This window comes from Microcaecilia unicolor, chromosome 6, assembly GCF_901765095.1.
Source record: "Microcaecilia unicolor chromosome 6, aMicUni1.1, whole genome shotgun sequence".
In the NCBI taxonomy this organism is placed as follows: Eukaryota; Metazoa; Chordata; class Amphibia; order Gymnophiona; family Siphonopidae; genus Microcaecilia; species Microcaecilia unicolor.
The window spans coordinates 294,664,335-294,677,720 of record NC_044036.1 but is presented as its reverse complement, the minus strand read 5'-3'; the positions used below and the strand labels follow the sequence as shown (position 1 = coordinate 294,677,720).

At 43.5% G+C, this 13,386-nt stretch overlaps 1 protein-coding gene across 2 annotated transcripts in view; it reads right to left on the bottom strand.

Annotated features, from left to right (window-relative positions):
• WDR34 (WD repeat domain 34) overlaps positions 1–13,386 on the bottom strand; it is a 126,621-nt gene that overhangs the window by 55,441 nt on the left and 57,794 nt on the right. The window lies entirely within an intron of this gene.

The window sequence follows — 13,386 nt, the reverse complement described above, 5'->3', positions numbered from 1 at the left end:
TTAGAGAACGAGTCAACTTTAAGGCCACCACACTAATCCACAAAATCATCCATGGAGTATCACCAAGTTACATGGTCAATCTATTAAACCTTCCGACCAGAAACATGTCTACATCTTCACGATCATACCTTAACCTGCACCTTGCCAATTGCAAAGGACTAAAATACAAAACCTACCATGCATCTAACTTCCCCTACCTGGGATCCCAACTCTGGAATGCTCTACCCAGATACATTCGGTCAATTAGTGAATATCTTCCCTTTAGGAAACTATTGAAAACCCATCTATTCAAACAGGTTTACCTGAACGACTTGACCTACCATAAGCAAACATAAGCAACCCACCTACTTACCGGTTCATCTAAACATTAATAACAATGACTCAGATATTATCTCCTACCAACCTTCTTACCCTCCATGCTCTTCCTCAACTTCTCCTTTATTGCTCCACCTCCTTACCTATCCCTATCCTTTTACTCATACCTCTTTTATCCCATTTACTCCTTGTTTATTTGTCCTATCACATACCTACTTTGTTGATTTTGATACTATAGATTGTATTCTCTTGTTACTATGTAAGCCGCATTGAACCTGCGATGAGCGGGAAAGAGCAGGGTACAAATATAATAAATAAATAAAATAAATGCAGGAAAAAGGAATCAGACACTAGTCTGCCATGTGATCTGAGCCTGGAACAGAACTGGGAGACTTTGTTGTTGAGATGAATGGTAAAAAAATTCACTGAAGGGGTGCCCCACTCTCAGAAGATCTTGATAGCTATGCCTATATATTGAGAGACCACTCGTGCGGTTGCAAAACCCTACTCAGCTTGTCCACCATACAATGGTGCTTTCCTGGTAGGTATGTAGCTCGGAGGTCCATATTCCATGAAGGAGGGCCCACTGCCACATTCCCACTGCCTCTTGACACAAGGGATAGGATCCTGTACCCCCCCCTACTTGTTCACATAAAACACTGGAATCTGGTTGTGTCCTTTTGGATGAGAATAATTTGGTTTTGCAGTTGATCTGGAGGAGTGGCCTAGTGGTTAGGGTGCTGGACTTTGGTCCTGGGGAACTGAGGAACTGAGTTCAATTCCCACTTCAGGCACAGGCAGCTCCTTGTGACTCTGGGCAAGTCACTTAACCTTCCATTGCCCCATGTAAGCCGCATTGAGCCTGCCATGAGTGGGAAAGTGCGGGGTACAAATGTAACAAAAAAACAAACAAAAAAAAATCTTTGAAATCCTTTACAGAAATTGTTCCAAAACTTTTTTGGTTGCGGCGTCCTTAGTGTCTATGCAATTTTTCCATCCCCCCTCCCCCCCCCCCCCCCCCACACACACACACAAAAGGTGTTCTGGGAAGTGACGTCAGCCCTAGAGATGGCAGCTTAATTTGAGAGCTCTGCTGTCTTCGGAGCAGAATAGAAGCTTCCCCTGCGCTAAACTGAAGAATTTACTCACCAAAATGAAGGAGAGAACATCGGAACAATGGCAGCGAAGAAAAAGCTGGCGAAATTTAAATTCGGGGCTGATGCGCCCAGTGCGAGTAAAGGATCGAGCCTCCGGACACGCGGTGCAAAGATGGCCGCCGAAGAGAGTGACTCAGACCCAGATCCCGAAGAACAAATGGAGAGTGAAACGGAGCTGAGCAAACGGGACTTTGTGCGCTGGTTCAAAGACCTTAAAACTGAACTAGTAGCAACTCGACGAAGTATCCAAACTGCGGTAACGGAGCTGCATGAAGAAATAAAAGAAATTGGAAATCGAGTGGCTGAGAATGAAGAAAAAACGGAGGCTGCAATGGCGGAAGTGAAAGAACTCCAGGGAGCTCTTAAAGCTGAACAACAAGTAAGAGCAGACCTGGAAATAGCGCTGGAGGACCTGGAAAATTGCACAAGACGGTGTAATTTGCGATTTAGGGGCATTCCAGAAGAAGATCAGTATAAAGATCCAGAAAAGGTAGTAAAAGAAATTTGCACCTTTTTATTCCAGCAAGACTCTAACGGCGAAGGGCAGCAAGAACAAGAGCCCATAGAACTGGAGAGAGCCCACAGAAGCTTGGGGTCACCAAGAGGGGGCTTGCCCAGAGACATAGTGGCATGTTTCCACAAATTTACTGTTAAAGAGAGAGTATGGAGGCGAGCAAGAGAAATGGGGGAAGTAAACTGGCGGTCGGTTAAAGTTAAAATCTTCCAAGACTTAGCAAGGAAAACATTGCAGAAAAGAAGAGACTTTAAAGAAATTACAGCCTATCTGCAAAGGCAGGACTGCGGTACTGTTGGCTATTCCCATTTGGATTACAGATCACAGTGGGAAACAATACCAGGCGTCTACACACATATCAAGGAGCGTGGAAACTACTGAGAGAGATGGGATGCACAGACATCCCCAGAGATGAAGAGGCGAAACAGCATCCTACAAATAACACGAACAGGACGGAGCAGAATAGCTGGCAGAAGGTTGGGGGAAAGAAAAACCACTTATCCCCAAGAGAGGAAAGAGCGGAAGAACGGACAGTAGCAGTTACCTGAGTGAGAGCTATACTGCTTCTGGATTTATGCTGTCTTTTTGATTGCAGTTGGTGAGAGACTTGGGGGTGGGCATGTTATATGCAGATGTTAAAATGGAAGAGAGTAAATGTTAATGATTAAGTTGGAAACGCAGGGGGTTAAGATTCTATGGATGTATACTTGAGCGGTTAGGCTCTGGGGAAGGCTAGCTTCCTAAAGGGTAAGACTGGCACGAGATATAGCTTGCCAGTTACAGGGGGGAACAAGGGGGGATTAGGTTGGGGATGGGGGGAGTACGAATTGGATCATGGAATGTTAATGGATTAAATAACCCGGGTAAGAGGAGCATAATATTCAGGGAACTGCGTAAATTGAATTGGGATATAGTCATGCTGCAAGAGACACACATTAAACAACGTGATGAATCTCTAATCATGAATAAAGGTCTGGGCGTAGGGTATGCCCTAGCAGACTCCAGGGGAAATAAGACGGGAGGGCTGGCGATCTATGTGAGGGACCATTTGAAGTTTAATAAAGAAGCAGTTTACAAGGACAGAGAGGGGAGATGCCTGGCAATTAAAGGGCAATTGAATGGTCGAAATATCACACTTAATGTATATGCTCCTAATGTGGGTCAGGGAAAATACTTTGATTCACTTCGGGAAGAATTACTCCCTTTTGTGGGGGGGGGGGGGGGGGTGATGATGGGGGGGGACTTTAACCATTCAGTGGGATCACTGGACCACTCCATCAGACAGAAGGGAGGGGGAGGATACAATGGGCGACAATTCCACCGATTGATGAGAGAATTAGATTTGATTGATATATGGCGTTTGAAACATCCGGGCCGACGACAATTCACACACTATGCACACGTACAGGGGACATATGCGAGAATAGATGCCATTTGGGGAAGCAGGAATGAGTGGGGGGAAGTGCGAGAAGCAGAAATTGAAAATATCCATGCCTCTGATCATGCACCGGTATGGGTGAAGCTAGATGGGTTAGGGGAACAGGGGGGAAGTCAAATTTGGAGATTAAATGAATCCATCTTAGATAAGGTCGAGGACTGCCAAGAAATACGATCCACCATTAAAGAATACTTAGAAATAAATGATACAGGGGAAGTGTCAGAGGGGATCCTGTGGGACGCCCTTAAGGTGGTTGTGAGGGGGGTGCTCATACGTAAAGGAGCTTACCTGAAAAAGAAGAGGGCAGCCCATGAGATGGAAGTGCGGAGTAACTTGGCGAGACTGGAAGCACTACATCAGAGGGAGGGTAAACCCCAGCAGCTACTGGAGCTTAAAAAGTGGAGGGGAGAGCTGCAAAAAATTCAGCTGAGAACAATGGAATTCCATAGGCAGTTGCTACAACAGAGATTCTTTGAATTCAGCAATAAAGCGAGCGCAATGCTAGCCAGAGGGCTAAAGGATAGAAGGGTCCGAAACACGATTACTAAAATAAAAGGGCCAAAGGATTTGATGTTTCACCAAGATGGGGAAATTAGAGAGCAATTTGTAAAATTTTATAAGACATTATATAGCACGGAATCCACAGCCTCCAAAGGGGAAATCAGAGAATTCCTACAGAGCCTGGGTCTGCGGAGGGTAACGGCCCAACAGAGGGAGAAAATTGAAGCCACTGTGACCTTAAAGGAAGTAGTAAAAGTTATCAAAGGGCTGAAAGGGGGGAAATCCCCTGGGATGGATGGGTTCACGGCCAAATACTATAAGCTCTTTCATCAAGAGCTAGGGCCACTGCTGGTAAGATTGGGCAATGCTTGTTTTGTAGAAAAGGGCCTACCGCCAAGCATGCATGAAGCCGGGATATCGGTGCTCCTAAAACCTGGGAGAGATCCAACAATATGTGGCTCTTATCGCCCGATATCCTTGCTGAATGTAGACGTAAAAATTCTAGCTAAACTTATGGCGGATAGATTGAGCGAGATATTGCCTTTTCTCTTATTCATGAAGATCAATCTGGCTTTATACGTCAAAGGCAAGTGGCGAACAACATTAGACAAACTCTTAACCTGATTTGGGGAGCGCAGAGAAGAGGGGACTCTATGACACTTCTCACAATAGACGCAGAAAGGCGTTTGATAGAGTGGAATGGGATTACCTATGGGAAGTAATGTTAGAAATGGGGCTGGGTAGACCTTTTGTGGGATGGGTGAAAGGGCTATATGAACATCCAGTGGCAAGAATTAAGGTAAATGGGGGATGGTCTGGCATATTTAATATACAAAGAGGAACTAGACAGGGGTGTCCCCTATCCCCGTTATTGTTTGCTATCTCTATTGAGCCTTTAGCTCAACAAATTCGGGGGCTTAAAGACGTAAAAGGAGTTCGGATGGGAGGGCAAGAACACAAATTAGCCTTATTTGCAGATCTATTATTTTATATAGGTTCCCCAGGGAATACCCTGCCAGTGCTTTAGAGAGTTAAACATGTTTGGAAGTATGTCCGGGTTCAAAGTAAATTTTGATAAATCGGAACTTATGGGGATAATAGCAACAGAGCAGGAGGTGGAACAAATGAAGAGATCCGGGTTCCGTTGGACCGACAGAAGTTTTCGTTACCTAGGTATACATATCCCAAGCGATCTTAATACATTATACCATTTGAATTATGTACCACTTATAGCGGCAATCAGGAGAGATCTAATCCAATGGAAGAAGGGATGGTTATCGTGGTGGGGCTGCATAGCGGCTGTAAAAATGAATATACTACCAAGGTTACTCTTCCTCTTTCAGACTCTCCCAATTGCTGTCCCTAAGGGGGAGTTACAGAAAATACAAACAGAGCTGGGGGAATTTTTATGGGAAGGTCACCCAGCTCGACTATCAAAGAAAATAATGTGGAAGACGATAGAACAGGGAGGAAGAGGCATGCCAAATATTACCTGGTATTATTGGGCGGCGCAACTCAAGCAAATTGGGGTTTGGAGTAGTGTAGATTTATCTCCCGTAACGAGATTTGAACAGATCTTTGTCCAGGAGGGAAATCTAGATGCTTTGTTGTGGGGGTCTGCCCCAGATAACATGTATAGATCCCTGACCCTAAATCCCTTTATTTCCCACTTACTTACAATATGGGGGAAACGTAAGAAGAATTTGAGGGGATCGCAGACCCATTCCACCTATGCCTGGATAACTCAAGAACCAGGATTCCCTGGCGGGCGGGAGAATAACACATTCGCAACATGGTTTGACAAAGGGCTGATAAGATTTCGTGAGCTCATAGAGAAGGGGAATCTTAAGAGCTTTGAAAAGTTACAACAAGAATACAATCTTCCACAGACTGACCTATATGCGTACTTACAAGTAAAGAATTACATGAGCAAAGAAAAGTGGTTCAAAGATAAAGGGTTGGAGAGTGAGAAGTTCGAAAATTTATGGGGAGGAATAGGAGAGGGTGGGAAAGGAATCTCAAAGCTATACGAGCACATAAGGGGCTCTGGGATGGTAAAGCTTTCTTATATGAGGGCTTGGGAACAAGATCTTAAAATGGAATTTAATGAGGGGCAATGGAGGAATATTTGCAAAGAGGTGAAAAAGGCATTAGTGAGTGTCCTAATTAAAGAAAATGCTTATAAGGTCCTGAGTCGCTGGTACTATACTCCAGACCGAATAAAGGTTATGTATCCTAATGCCTCTGATACCTGTTGGAGGTGTGAGGAGGGGAAAGGAACATATTTTCATATATGGTGGGAATGCCCGAAGATACAGGAATTTTGGGAGTTAGTTACAGGTTACATATCACTAGCGGTAGGAATTCAATTTTCTTGTGAACCCAAATGGTGTTTACTAGGTTATGGAAAAAAGGGTGGGAAGAAATGGCAAGGAGAAATTAGATCTTACCTGCTAATTTGCTTTCCTTTAGTCCCTCCGGACCGGACCAGGATTGGACTATTGGGTTGTGCCCGCCTACCAGCAGGTGGAGACTGAGAAAAAACTCTGACTCTAGAGAGCCAATAGGAGCCCTGGCCATGTGACCTTAGCCTCAGTATTTGAATAACAAAGCAGGAAAGAAAGAAAGAACTTCTGTGCCGTATGGAAGCCTAGCAGCCACAAATTCCTCGGCAAAACCGAGTACTAGAGCTCACCAGCAACTCTCACCAGAGAAGTGGTATGGCCCATTCGTATTAGAGCTCGCCAGCAACTCTCACCAGAGAAGTGGCATGGCCCATTCATATTAGAGCTCACCAGCAACTCTCACCAGAGAAGTGGCATGGCCCATTCATATTAGAGCTCACCAGCAACTCTCACCAGAGAAGTGGTATGACTCACTTAAGGTTTCATATATATTCCATCAACTGAGCTCACCAGCAACTCTCACCAGAGAAGTGTATGACTCACTTAAGGTTTCATATATATTCCATCAACTGAGCTCACCAGCAACTCTTACCAAAGAAGTGGTATGACCCATTAAGGTTTTAAATATATATATTCCAGCAACTGAGCTCACCAGCAACTCTCGGCAGAGAAGTGGTATGACATATTTAAGGCTTTATATATATTCCAGCAACTGAACTCACCAGCAACTCTCACCAGAGAAGTGGTATGACCCATTAGGTTTTATATATATTTCAGCAACCGAGCTCACCAGCAACCACCAGAGAAGTGGTATGGACCACGCAAAGTCTTTTTTTTTTTTTTAAACATTCCACGTGTGGTAAAGGAACGAATACACTTCCAAACTTAATAAAAGAATCTAAAGAGTTGATAGAACATGGGAGGGGCCTGGTCCGGTCCGGAGGGACTAAAGGAAAGCAAATTAGCATGTAAGATCTAATTTCTCCTTCCTTAGCATCCCTCCGGACCGGACCAGGATTGGACTATTGGGAAGTACCAAAGCAGTAATCTTACGGGAGGGACAGACATTGAGAATGTGGTAGAGTCCCTGAAGACACCCAAACTAGGATGAATACGAAGCCAAAGCTTGACGATCCAAGAACCGCCAATAAACTAAATAGAATGACTACAAAGCAAAAAAGCTGAAAAGTCCAAGCGATGCTGAACATTGTCCCCTACCAAGTGGCCGCTATATAATGTCCCCTACCGCACTATCAGTGCAGCGCAAAGGACAGAGAGACTCGAGAAAAAAAAAAAAAACGACTGAAAGAAGATGGCAAAGGTAGAAGCAGAGCAGCCTGGAAACAAAAAACTGCAATGAATCTACCTCAGCTGAGAAAGTGGAAACCGAGATCCTGAAGTACAATACTCCAGATATCGTAGACTATTGCTGACCTAGCAACAGATTGGAAGTATGTAAAGCCTGTCAGTGAGAAAGTACCTGATCACTAGAAGCTAAATAGGTAAAAACAAGAATGCAGTTAAATATTATGCAGAAGAAGAAGGTACCTAAATCCTTGCAGCAAATTAGACTGAAGGTCCAAATAACTGACAGCCGCTGCAGTTACCCAACATGAAAAAAAAAAAAAAAACATATCTCAGAGCGCAATTCAACTGAGAGAGAAAGAATCATCTGTAGCTGTTGCCTCTGCAAACCAATCACCTGAGACTCTTGTCGTAGACCCCAATTAGTGAAAACGGGAATAAATCAACAGTAGACACTTGTTAGTACCTTTCATCTGTTAGATACATATAGAAGTCCATAAAACACTACACAGTTCCAGGAACAACATGTATAGAATGTTTGTACGTTTAGGAATCTAGCCAGGTGCTCATGGTCTGGATTGGCCGTGGACAGAAAGGTGGGCTCAATAGGACCTTTGAGCTTTTCCCAGTGTGGAATTACATATGTACTTATGTAGTAGAACTATAAATATACATATATCTTTTCACAGATGCAGCCATCAAAAAAACTGGTCACTGTGTATATGCTCCCGGCATACCTGCAGGAAGAATGCTCAATCTCAACCACCAGACCACTAGTGAGAATACAGAGGCCAACTGAGCGGAGGGATTCCATCAGAGATAAATATCTGGATACGAGAGGGCATCTATCTCTGCCGCTGACAAGTCTTTTTAGCAAGAGAGTAAGCGAGGCACATGGAATGTCAGAGCAAAAAGAAATAGTTGTAGAACTGGGACCTCCCCTTAAGGTACTATCCACTGAAAACTCTTTTTTTTTTTTTTTTTTTTTTCTTCAATGGTCACGAAATTGACAGAGTGAAAAGCTGCCCAAAAAAGACTACCGAGACTCCAAAGCGAATGAAGAAAAAATTCCTTCTTGGGAGCTAGAAAGTAAAATTTTACTCTGCAAAATAGAGCAAGGTAATGGCCGAAGGCCCAAGAACATCCAGAGAAAACAGAAAGTGGGACGCTTGTAGAGAAGACAAAAACAGTCTGCGCCAACTTGACTAAACAAAGAGAGAAAAATAGAAACATGCTATGAAATCTAATGAGATCACACGAGAGCTCAAAAGAGAGACCTGGCTACATGCACCCATAACCTAGGGTGTGCCCGAAATGCACCACCCGTTGCTTGACCTGACAACTCTGCCAATAAGACTGTCTGTAATGAACCAGACATCTATGGAAAGGATGAAACGACGAGATGTAGTTTTCATGAGCGCCGCTGCTACTACGACCATAACTTAAGAAAAAAGTGCGCGGAGCCGACGCGAGACCGAAGAGCAGGGCAAGAAAACTGGTAATGAGGACCTTATCATCCTCGTATCACGGACATTACTCCTCCTATACTGAGATGTACTAAGATGTACCGACCCACATCCATAAGAAATGAATGTGGTACTTGCAACCTGGATTGACCACAACTGAGAACAGGATGCTGGGCTTAATGGACTCTTAGACTTTCCCCGTATGACCATACTCATATACTAATAGCAAAAATGCACAGGAAGTGAAAGAATCCCTTCCAATTGAAAGGAAGGTCTGGAATGAGGACATATAGAATGAAAATGAAAGGATCACCATATGTTGAGCGTGACTGAGACACACTGGCCTTTAATTTTACAGGATCTCCCCAAACCTCATATCAAGTCATGCCTCCTTCCTCACTGAGATGTACAGAGATGAACAGACGCACACTCACGAAATATGAATGTGGTATTTGCAGTCTGGATTGACCCCATCTGAAAACAGGATGGGTGGGGACTCTTGGCCTTTCCCATTATGGCACACTTATGCCCTTATGGCAAAAAATGCACAGAAAATGAGTGGATCTCCTTCCAAGAGAAGGAAACTCTGGAGAGAGGAAGAATAAAATGAAAATGAAAGGAATAGACTTGGAAAATACCTATTACGGAAAAGGTGGTGAATTTGTGCCACAGGAGACAAGACTGTACTGACGTCAAGAAAGCTTGAAACAAGACCCTAAAATCTGTAAGGAAGAGAAAGGGATAGCAGATATTATGGATGTCATACTGGACAAAACCAGAATGTTTACCATGTGCCCAGGCTGAATAGATAGAGGAAACAAAAATACAAGTAGATGGCATGAGGACACTCCCACTATCCTTAAGTGGGAGAAAATGCAAATTGACCTGATAACTTTACTCCCTAAGTGGACATATATCTTGTAAGTCCTAGAAGAAAACTAAGATAACACATGAGAAACTCCAAGACAGTTGGAAAGTAGAGAAGATGTGAATAAAACATGCCTTCTAAAGCATCTGAGAAAACTGGGTGCTCGGTAGACAGGACTGAGTCTCCTAGAATATGAGAACCATCTGACCATGTAGCCTATGCAGCTGTCATCTGCTATGCCAAAGAGAATGCATAGCCATGAAAGAAAATTGCTGAAAGGAAGTAAGACCTTATGTCCAGAATTGCAAAGTACGCAACAATTGAGTATCAGACAATGTATTTCATTGCACATGGCATCTGAACCATACAGCCTACGCTCTAGAGAACGTTTGTTAAGATCTTAAAACACTGTATAAGAACATAGCCACAGAGGAAAATTTCCTAAAAGGAATTAAGATCTTATGTCCAGCATTGTAAAGTACCAAACAATGGCACCTGAACCAGATAGCCTATGCCATAGAAAATGTTTGTTAAGTTCTTAAAACACTGTATAACATCATAGCCATGAAGGGAAATGCTTGAAAGGAACTAAGATATTATGGCCAGATTTGTAAAGTACTAATCAATTGACTATTAGACAATGTAGTCCTATTCACCAGAAATGAGAAAGACACAGAGTGACACACACTGGACCTCCATAAAAACTGCGCTAGACAATAGCAAAGGACCTTTCCTCCAAACATCACACACAAGGGAAAGGAATAGGAAATTGGTTATTTTGGAGCTGAGATATAATTTAATTCGCCCCATTGTCTAAAACAGAGAATTCCCGACTGAGCTGCACTTTGAATCGGAGTCTTGCCAAGAACAAAGAATCGCCAACCGAGCTGCACTTTAATTCACAACATTGCTAGCAACCAAAAAGTCCCCGACGGAGAAAAAACAGAGGGAAAACAAATGAGCGCCATTCGCATCGTAACATTTCGTTTTTGTTTTGTTTTTCTAATAGCTTGAAAAATACATGTAAAAATTAATTGCGGGGAAAATATACTACCAATTGCCCCAACTACCGGAGAAACAATATCTCCTTTCCATTGCACAAACAGCCAAACACAGTAAAAGCAGAAAAACGCTGCCGCATCAAGGGAAATTGCAGCTGCAGGCAAAACAATGGCGGCCAAGCGCGCCAAAATGAGAAGAATAAAGTTCGGGGGAGAAAACCACTGACCAGACCGACGAAGAAGCAGGAAATCCGTGCCGCTGAAAAACAGATAACCTCCGATGCCGCACAAAACATGGTTTAAGCCTCTGGCCCGACAGGAACCGTCAATACAGCTCCCAAGCTATACAGACCTGTCCAAGAGCGAGCACGCGCTTAACAGTTCGCGCCTCTCTCTTTTTTTTTTTTTACAACTACCGCCGCTAACAACGCCGGATAGCAGAGGAAAAATAATGAAGATAACAAAAAACCACCGATTAAAGTCACAGACGCTGACTTTTCACTTTTTTTTTTTTTTTTAAATAGCTCCGCCAGAAAAGAAAATAAAGACTCTTCAAACAGAATAAGACAGAAGAGCTACCTGCTCGTTATAAGACTGGGGAAAGCAAAAACTACTTCCTTTAAATTCCTTTCATTTGAATTAATTTTTTAAATTTTCTTTTACTTGATTTAATTCTTTAAAAACAGCTGCCTATTAAAAGTGGCTGCCTCTCCCAAAGACGGTACACCTTTCCAGAGAAAGGGACGGCCCTTCCCTGCTAAGCCAGGGGAGATGGGGAGGAAGGGGGGTGGACTCGAGACACCCGAGTTTAAACACCCCAGAGGCTGTCAAAGAAAGAAAAGAAACCCTGTCAAGCCTCTAATGACGATTCCAGGCACAGAAGAAGTATTATAAATATATCTGTAATATCTTATAGAGAAAAAGAGAGAGAGAGACTAATGGGCTCACTTCCTACCTGCTGAGAGACTGAGAAAATACTGAGGCTAAGGTCACATGGCCAGGGCTCCTATTGCTCTCTAGAGTCAGAGTTTTTTCTCAGTCTCCACCTGCTGGTAGGCGGGCACAACCCAATAGTCCAATCCTGGTCCGGTCCGGAGGGATGCTAAGGAAAGTAGAATTACACGAATGGGCCTGGCGGCAGCAAAAACAACCATAGCATTGAAATGGAAGCAGAAGCTGGGCCCAACAGGGCAAGATTGGAAGGGTAAACTTCAGCTAATGATGGGACTGGTAAAATTGACGGACAGACGCAGGGGTCATTATAATCCGAACGCGGAAGAGTGGCTACACTTAGCAGAGATTTGGAAAGATGATTATGGAGCAATAAACCTGGGGTATAAGATGCGGATGAGGAGGGGTTGGGGGGGGGGGGGGATTTGGATGTGATACTGCTTGAATGTTGCTGTTTTTGAAATTTCCAAGGAGTATTTGTCTCCAGATGTTGTTATTCTGATATGTTAATAAAAACTTTTACAAATTAAAAAAACAATAAAACAAAACAAAAGGTGTTCTGGAGGACAAAAGTTTTCATTGGGGGGGGGGGGTGCCTTTAATCCCCTGTGGATAGCAAGAGCTGCCTTGTACTTACTGCTGTATGCTGCCACCTTGTTCAGCTGCCGCTGTGGCCCGGTGACAGTAGCTTACTGCCTCTGATGTGCTCCCTCAGTCTGTCTCCTGCTGCTGTGTGCCGGTACCCAGGTTATCACGTGTTAACATATTAAATCTGCTCTGCTGGGTCAGGGCCTACTTCCTGTGACAGAAGGGACCCAACCCATGTCCAGTGGCAGAGTTAATGAATTAGCACACAATAACACAGGTCCTGGCACACAGGAGTAGGAGACCAATCAACATGCACACAGTTTGGGAAAAGCAGATTGGCACACTCATGTAGAGAAATAACTTGTATACCTGACTGCAAATTGTCTTGAGCTCAGACTTGGAAAAGACAAGCAACTAAGGGTAACATTTGTTCTCACCTAATAATTTATTTCCTTGAATTCTGCTAGTCCTTCTCCCAATCCACTATAGTGCTTCATCTTCAATTGTCCTGAACCACAGATAACCCATGTATCTTAGACAGCATACTCTTCAAATCCTCTTCTCCTCCACAAAGCTCCTCAAACCCCATTATTTCCCACTACTGGTCCTACCTTACTCCTCTTTGAATGCAGATTCACTTATAATGCAGTTAAACTGTGGTTAAATACCTTATATCGCAACCAACACGTTAGAAGTGGTCTATGGTGTACTGGAGGAACTGGACTAAGTCTACTACTGAATAATCACAGGCATGTGACAAGTATGCCGTTTGAAAAAAAAAATCTTTAAATCTCTCACTTTTAGTTGCTGTACCCACCGTACCATTCCACTCTGCAGCAAATGTATTATCAAGCATGAACAATAAAGAGAATGGAAA